This window comes from Panthera onca, chromosome D4 (assembly GCF_046562875.1).
Source record: "Panthera onca isolate mPanOnc1 chromosome D4, mPanOnc1 haplotype 2, whole genome shotgun sequence".
Lineage (NCBI taxonomy): Eukaryota > Metazoa > Chordata > Mammalia > Carnivora > Felidae > Panthera > Panthera onca.
This window is the reverse complement of record NC_138351.1, coordinates 66,875,175-66,883,470: the sequence shown is the minus strand read 5'-3', so window position 1 is coordinate 66,883,470 and position 8,296 is coordinate 66,875,175. Positions and strand designations below refer to the sequence as shown.

General features: G+C 37.1%; 1 protein-coding gene across 3 annotated transcripts in view; it reads left to right on the top strand.

Annotated features, from left to right (window-relative positions):
- Positions 1-18: 18 nt before the first annotated feature.
- Positions 19-8,296, top strand: part of LOC132663126 (olfactory receptor 13C9) — a 205,549-nt gene continuing 197,271 nt past the window's right edge. For all 3 annotated transcript variants that reach the window (XR_013551709.1, XM_078436627.1, XM_078436626.1), the window contains exon 1: positions 19-218. The gene's annotated coding sequence lies outside the window, so the exon portion shown is untranslated. The remainder of the gene's footprint in view (positions 219-8,296) is intronic.

The following is an 8,296-nucleotide window of genomic DNA, read 5'->3' as shown; positions in this document are numbered from 1 at the left end:
GGCGGCACCGCCCGGTTGGCTGGCGTCGTCCGTGGGCGTCACGTTCGGGCCCCTGCCCCCTCCGGCCCAACGTTTGTTTCCTCAGACGTTCTCACCCAAACGTCAGAGGGGCGTTAGGATTAGCTGAACGCGGAGAGCGTTCCTGTGCCACCTTTCTGAGCCCATCAGCTAGTCTCCACGCGCGGTTACGCACAGTTCTTAAAGTTCGTGCGCAGAATGTGAGTTTGTCCTTTGAGAAGGAAGTATGATGCGTGCATATTATAATGCTGTGCGTTGAAAATCGTGGAGGTTTTTGTCCTTGTTCATTTTTAGTCGGGGTGACTTAAACGTCAAGACCAGGGAGGCTTCACTTCTCATTAAATGCATGGTGGTTCTCTAATTGCCACCGCAGCATGAGCTTGTAAGGCTCTTAATGATTCCAAATTGCATTTCCCAGGAGCTCAGAAGAATGAGGGCACCGAACCAGACGTGAAAAAGTAAACTGTTCAAAACTAGATAATTCTGTAAGCCTTAAAACTAAAACAGCTGACCTCTGATCTAGTTTAGTCAGTAGACCCTTTCTCTGGTTTTGGTTACCAAAATAACACCAGCATTTCAAGTTGTTTTTTCTAATGCCCGTTTCTATATTTTTAAATAATAGGCACATTCTGCTGTTTCTTGAGTTTTTCAGTTACAGAAAGTATCTGTTGACTTACTTTTATGCAAGAAGAGGATTTAAGTCTCTTATGTACCACTCCGTCTAAATAATACTCTTCCCAGCATCTAATGATACTTACATTAAAAACAGTTAGTTGTTACATTAATTTACATTATGTTTAATGTTAAAATTCTTGTTAATTACATTATTGCAAACACTGTCATTGCTTATTAGGTCTAGGGAATTAATGGTGCCTTGTGAAGTGACTTTTCAATGATCTATTCAGAGATATTGGAAAGTAGACTTTTAAAAATTATAATTCCAGGGGGGATTGAGTCTGTTTTTCTGGATGATGGACATCCATTTCTAACTAATGTAGACCAAAAAACCCCATCATCTGTACCCAGACTGGATCTGTAATGTTTAAATTGATTTTCTTAGACTTAATGCCCCCTGGAATTAACAGTTCATTCACTCATTCAACACATATTTATTACATTTCTTTTATGTTTAAGGAACATTTCCAGAAACTGGTGTCCAGAGTTCAACCTTTTAGAACCGAAAGGTTACGGGAAGCAAACAAATGAAGAGAAAATATATCAGAGGTTAATAAATACTGTGAGGAAGAACAATATAACATGGAGAACAGAAAGTGCTGGAGGGAGGTAGCAGAGACTGTTAGCCATTTATCATCCACCCTCTTTTTAAAAAATTGGCAGTGGAACCCACATAGGTTGGTGCAGTCATGTGACTAAGTCCTGGCTAGTGTGATGTGTTAGCAGATTTATGACCTGTTGTAAGAGATCTTAAAGCAGTGTAGGAAGGGTGGTTCCCAACTTTGTCTCATATTTTGACATGCTGGAATGTGGATGTGGGGGGATAAGCTGTGAGGTAGAAGCCACTGCTGGAGAGGGAACAAGAGGGAAGAAGCCTAGGTTCTGACACCATATGGAACACCATGCTAGGAGTCCTGGACCACCTGTCTCTGTTGGGACTTCCTTTATAAGATAAATCATCTTCTAGTTTAAGCTACTGTTATGTGGCTTAAACCTGTAACTGGCAGTAGAAGGGTGACTACTTTATTTTTCTTTCTCTTTCGTTTGTCTTGTTTTCCTTATGCTTATCACCAATCACCAAATTCTTTGCCAAAAGTATACATTTTTTCTCAATGTGATGAAACCTCTTAATCAGCTTATCAGTTTCATCTAATAGAGTTTCTTTTGGGAGTTCTTTGTTCTCCTGCTCCAGTGTGGGCTAATTGTTTGCTAAAATGACCTGATTGAACTTCTGGGATCTCCTTTCACTGATAATCTGGGGAGTATCATTTGCCTTGTGTTGCACATCCTGTTAACAAGATCTTTTTTCTTTTTTTTTACTCCTAATTTTTGGAGAAGGTACATGGGAATTAAACTTTTGAGGACTTCACCTCTAAAAATGTCCTTATTTTATCAATCCTCTTAACTGATAGTTTGGATATAAAATTCTACATTGGAAATAATTTTTCCTCATATATTTTTTTAATGTATTTATTTTTGAGACAGAGAGAGACAGAGCATGAGCAGGGGAGGGGCAGAAAGAGAGGGAGACACAGAATCTGAAACAGGCTCCAGGCTCTGAACTGTCAGCACAGAGCCCGATGCGGGCTTGAGCTCACAGAGTGTGAGATCATGACCTGAGCCCAAGTCAGACGCTTAACCGACTGAACCACCCAGGTGCCCCTGATTTTTCCTCATATTTTTAAAGGTAATCCTTCCTTGCATTATACTTCTAGTAAGAAATTGTCACTCTGATTCCTGATTTTTTGGTATGTGACTTGTTTCTCCATGGAAGGTTTTATATTTTTCTCATTTTCCCTGATATTCTGAAGTTTCACCATAGGGTCCCTTGGAATAGGTTTTTTTCATCCATTATTTCAGTAGAGTCTCTCAATTGGAAAATGCTTAAATTACAAAAAATTCATTGTTTCACGACCCATGTCCATCAGCATATATTTGGATTGAGACAAAAATTAAGAGCTATATGAGTATGGGTAGGTTTTGTCAAGTAATGGGCTTTACTGGGGGTGCCTGGGTGGTGGCTCAGTCAATTAAGCAAGCAGCTCTTGGTTTTGGTTCAGGTCATTATCTCACTGTTCGTGGGTTCAAGCCCTGCATCGGGCTCTGTGCCAGCAGTGTGGACCCTGCTGGGGGTTCTGTTTCCCTCTCCCTCTCTTCCTCTCCCCCACTTGCTCTCTATCTCTCAAAATAAATAAAAATAAACTTTAGAAACAATTTTTTTTAAGTAATGGGTTTTACTGTAATGTGATATGACTGGACCTTGAGTCGACCTCCCTCACCTCAACTGTTATTATCTGTAAGTTATTTCTCTTGTCTAGTGAGTTTCCCTTGCAAGGAAACTCAGTGTCTCATCTCTGAGGTATCATCCTTGTTGTCAGGTTCCTGAAGCTGAGGAGAGAAGGAGGCCAGAGATGCAATATTTGGTAGTATTTTTCAAGAGTATATTAAATAGTGTAGGCTAATTTGCTTTTACAAATTGACAGGAAAAGTATATTATGACTCAGACATTACAGGATTTTATTTTTTATAAGAATCTGAAGTGAGTTTTCCTAGTAGGTAGGCAGCTCTTCTACACATGATAAATTAAGGACACAGAGTTCTTCCACTTTTTGGCTTTGCCATCCCCTAGAGCCTTATTGTTAATTGCTCATAGCCAACAGAAAGATAGAACTTCCAAGTAGAATTTCTGAAAGGAAAATGCTTACAAGATGGGAGTAAAATTCACAGCTACAACTTAGAGATAGATAAATATTGTTAAATGATATTAGCCACCTAAAACAGCCTATTCAGTTTCTCATAGGTTTTAATTATTCTCAAAATGCTGTAAGTTAAGCTTTATCTCAATTTATAAATGAGAAAGGTCAGACTCTGAGAGATTAAATAATTTCCCCAGGTTCGCTGCTGCTAAGTGGCCCAGCCAAGGTTTAAAGGCAGATTGTAAAACAAGTTGTCTACCATTTATTTATTTAAAAATTTTTAATGTTTGTTTATTTTTGAAAGAGAGAGAGAGAGAGAGAGGGAGCAGGGTGGGACATAGAGAGAGGGAGACACAGAATCGGAAGCAGGCTCCAGGCTCTGAGCTGTCAGCACAGAGCCCAACGTGGGGCTTGAACCCACAAACCATGACATCATGACCTGAGCTGAAGTCGGATGCTCAACCAACTGAGCCACCCAGGTGTCCTGATTTTTTTTTCTTTTTTCTTTTTTCTTTATATAGACGTGTGTGTGTGTGTATAAAATTTTATTTCATCATGCTAAGTGTACTATTTAATCTCCATCACCTGTTTTACCCATCTCCTTACCCATGTACCCTCTGGCCACCATCAGTTTGTTCTCTACAGTTAAGAGTCTGTTTCTTGGTTTCTCTCTCTCTTTTTTCTTTGCTCATTTGTTTCTTAAATTCCACAGTGAGATTATATGGTATTTGTCTTTGACTGATGGGAAGATTTCATTCCTTTTTATGGCTCAGTAATATTCCATTGTGTGCATATGTGTGTGTGTGTGTATGTGTGTGTACACACATACACATACACACAGGTATATATATACACATACATACATACATGTACACACACACACACACACAGCAGACCACATGTTTATCGATTCATTTGTTGATGGACACTTGGGCTGCTTCCATAACCTGACTATTGTAAATAATGCTTCAGTAAATATAGGGTGCATGTATCCCTTTGAATTAGTGTTTTTGTATATTTGGGGGTAAATACCCAGTAGTGTGATTGCTGGATTGTAGGGTAGTTCAATTTTTATCTTTTTGTGGAAACTCCATACTGTTTTGCACAGTGGCTGCGTCAGTTTGCATTCCCACCTATAGTGCACAATGGTTCCTTTTTCTCCATGTCCTTGCCAAAACTTATTTCTTTTGTTTTTGATTTTAGCCATTATGACTGGTGTGAGGTGACACTTCATTGTGGTTTTGATTTGCATTTCCCTGATGATGAGTGATGTTAAGCATCTTTTCATGTGTCTGTTGGCCATCTGGTTGTCTTCTTTGGAGAATCATCTGTTCGTGTCTTCTACCCCTTTTTTTAAAAATTGGATTATTTGTTTTGGGGTGCTGAGTTGTATAGGCTCTTTACATATTTTGGATACTAACCTTTTATTGGATATATCATTTGCAGATATCTTCTCACATTCATTAGATTGTCTTTTAGTTTTGTTGATTGTTTCTTTCACTGTGCAGAAGCTTTTTATTTTGATATAGTCCCAGTAGTTATTTTTGCTTTTGTTTCTCTTACCTTAGGGAATCTATCTAGAAAAATGTTGGTATGGCCAACGTCAGAGAAATTATTGCTTGTGCTCTCTTCAAGGTTTTTTATGGTTTCCTGTTTCACATTTAGGTCTTTAATGAGTTTATTTTTTTCTATGGTGAAAGAAAGTGGTCTAGTTTCATTCTTTTGCATGTAGCTGTCCAGTGTTCCCAACACCATTTGTTGAAGAGACTGTCTTTTTCCCATTGTATGTTTTTTCCTCCTTTGTGCAGGATTAATTGGCCATATACTTGTGGGTTTATTTCTGTGTTTATATTCTATTCCATTTATCTATGTGTCTGTTTTTATGCCAATACCATACCTTTTAAATTATTACTGCTTGAAATCTGGAATTGTGCTAACTTCAGTTTTGTTTTTGGTTTTCAAGATTGCTTTGGATATTCAGGTCTTTTGTGGTTCCATAGAAATCTTAGAATTATTTATTCTAGTTCTATAAAAATTTTTATTAGTATTTTGATGGGGATTGCATTAAATATGTAGATTGCTTTGGGTAGCATACACATTTTAACAATATTTCTTCAAGCATAAGAGACTCTTAAAAACTGAGAACAAACTGAGGGTTGATGGGGGGTGGGAGGGAGGGGAGGGTGGGTGATGGGTATTGAGGAGGGCACCTTTTGGGATGAGCACTGGGTGTTGTTGAAACCAAATTGTTGAAACCAATTTGACAATAAATTTAATATATTGAAAAAAAATAATATTTGTTCTTCCAACCCATGAGCATGGAATGTCATTACATTTCCTTGTGTCATCCTGAATTTCTTTCATCAATGTTTTATAGTTTTCAGAGTACAAGTCTTTCACCTCATTGGTTATGTTTATTCCCAGATATTTTACTGTTTTTGGTGCAGTTCTAAATGGGACTGTTTTCTTAATTTCACTTTCTGGTGCTTTATTTTTAGTGTATAGGGATGCAATAGATTTCTGTATATTGATTTTGTATCCTGTGACTTTACTGTATTCATTTATCAGTTCTAATGGTTTTTGATGGAGTTTTTAGGGTTTTCTATTTTTTATATCATGTTATCTGCAAAGAGTGAGAGTTTTACTTCTTCATTACTAATTTGGATAACTTTTATTTGTTTTAGTTGTCCAGTTGCTGTGTCTGGGATTTCCAATTCTGTGTTGAATAAAAGTGATGAGAGTGGACATCCTTGTCTTGTTCCTGATCTTAGAAAAGCGCTCTGCTGTTCCCTATTAAGGATTATGTCAGCTGTGAGTTTTTAATATATGGCCATTATTAGGTTGAGATTTGTTCCCTCTAAACCTACTTTGTTGAGGGTTTTTATCATGAATAGATGTTGTACTTTGTCAAATGTTTTTTATACATCTATTGAAATGATCATAGGGTTTTTATCCTTTCTCTTATTTATGTGACATACTACTTTCATTGTTTTCCAAGTATTGAACCATCCACCCTTGGATCCTGGAATACATCTCACTTGATCATGGTGTATGATTATTTTAATGTAGTGTTGGATTCAGTTTGCTAATATTTTGTTGAGGATTTTTGCATCTTTAGTCAGGATAATTTTTTTAATGTTCATTTCTTTTTGAGAGAGAGACAGAGAACGAGCAGGGGAGGGGTAGAGAGAGAGAGAGAGAGAGAGAGAGAGAGAGAGAGAGAATCTAAGCAGTATCTGAAGCAGGATCCGAAGCAGGATCCAGGCTCTGAGCTGTCAGCACAGAACCCAATGCAGGGCTCAAACTCACAAATGGTGGGATCATGACCTGAGCTGAAGCTGGATGCTTAACTGACTGAGCCACCCAGGCGCCCCCATAGTCATGATAAATATTGACAGTAGTATTCTTTGTTTGGTGTCTTTATCCAGTTTTGGTACCAGGGTGATACTGGTCTCATAGAATGAATTCAGAGATTTTCCTTCCTCTTCTCTCCTCCTCCTTTTTTTTTAAGTTTACTTATATATTTTGGGAGAGAGAGAGAATGAGCTGGGGAGGGACAGAGAGAGAGAGAGGGAGACAGAGTATCCGAAGAGGGTTCTGTGCTGACAGCAGAGAGCCTGTTTTGGGGTTCAAACTCATGAGCCGTGAGATCATGATGGACACTCAACTGACTGAGCCACCCAGGTGCCCCTTTTTCCTCTTCTATTTTTTGGATTAGTTTGAGAAGAATCAGCATTAACTCCTTGAAATATTTGGTAGAATTTTCCTGTGAAGCAGTCTGGTCCTGGACTTTTGTTTTTTGGGAGTTTTTCTGGTTGCTGATTCAATTTCTTTGCTGGTAATTGGTCTGCTCACATTTTCTATTTCTTCTTTAGTTTTGTTAGGTTGTATGTTTCTAGAAATATCCATTTCTTCTAAGTTGTCCAATTTGTTACCATATAGATTTTCATAATATTCTCTTTTAATTGTATTTCTGTGGTGTTGGTTGTTATTTCTCTTTTTTAATTGGTGATTTTATTTATTTAGGTTTTCTCTCTCTCTTTTTCATGTGTCTGGCTAGAGGTTTATCAATTTTATTGGCCTTTTCAAAGAACTAGCTCTTGATTTCATCAATCTGTTCTATTGTGTTTTTTTTTGTTGTTGTTGTTGTCATTTGTTGTTTCTATATCATTTATTTCTACTCTAATCTTTATTATTTCCTTCCTTTTGCTGGGTTTGAGTTTTTTTTTTTCTGCTCCTTTTGGTGTAAGGTTATGTTGTTCATTTGTGATTTTTCTTGCTTTTTGAGTTAAGCCTCTTTTGCTATAAACTTCCATTAGAAACACTTTTACTACATCCCAAAGATTTTGGATTGTTGTGTTTTCATTTTTATTTGTTTCCTTGTAATTTTGATTTCTTCTTTGATTTCTTGGTTGACCCATTCATTGTTTAGTAGCATGTTATTTAACCTCCATGTATTCGTGCTCTTTCCAGATTTTTTTCTTGTGATTGATTTCTTGATTCATAGCATTGTTGTCAGATAAGATTCATGGTATGACTTTGATTTTTTTTGAGTTTGTTGAGACTACCATTTATTTTTAAAAGATCTGTGATCTGTAAGGTAGTTTTAGATTTGGAATGGAAAATAGCCTCTAAACAGCATTTAAAATATAATATTTTTCTGTGACTGTTTTTTTACATATCCCTAAAATGCCTGAAAAATATATAGGTTAAGCATTTTGAACATTATTAGATATCCTAAACTTCTGATAAAAAGTTCAAAGGACAGGTAGTTCAAAGATAGAGGAGTCCAACCAGAATAACTGGATTTTTAAAATAGGCTAACGTGATATAGGGCAACTACTTAGTTATTTAGATTGGATGGACAGACATGACATAAGGAGGTAACATGAAGCCTTTAACATAGG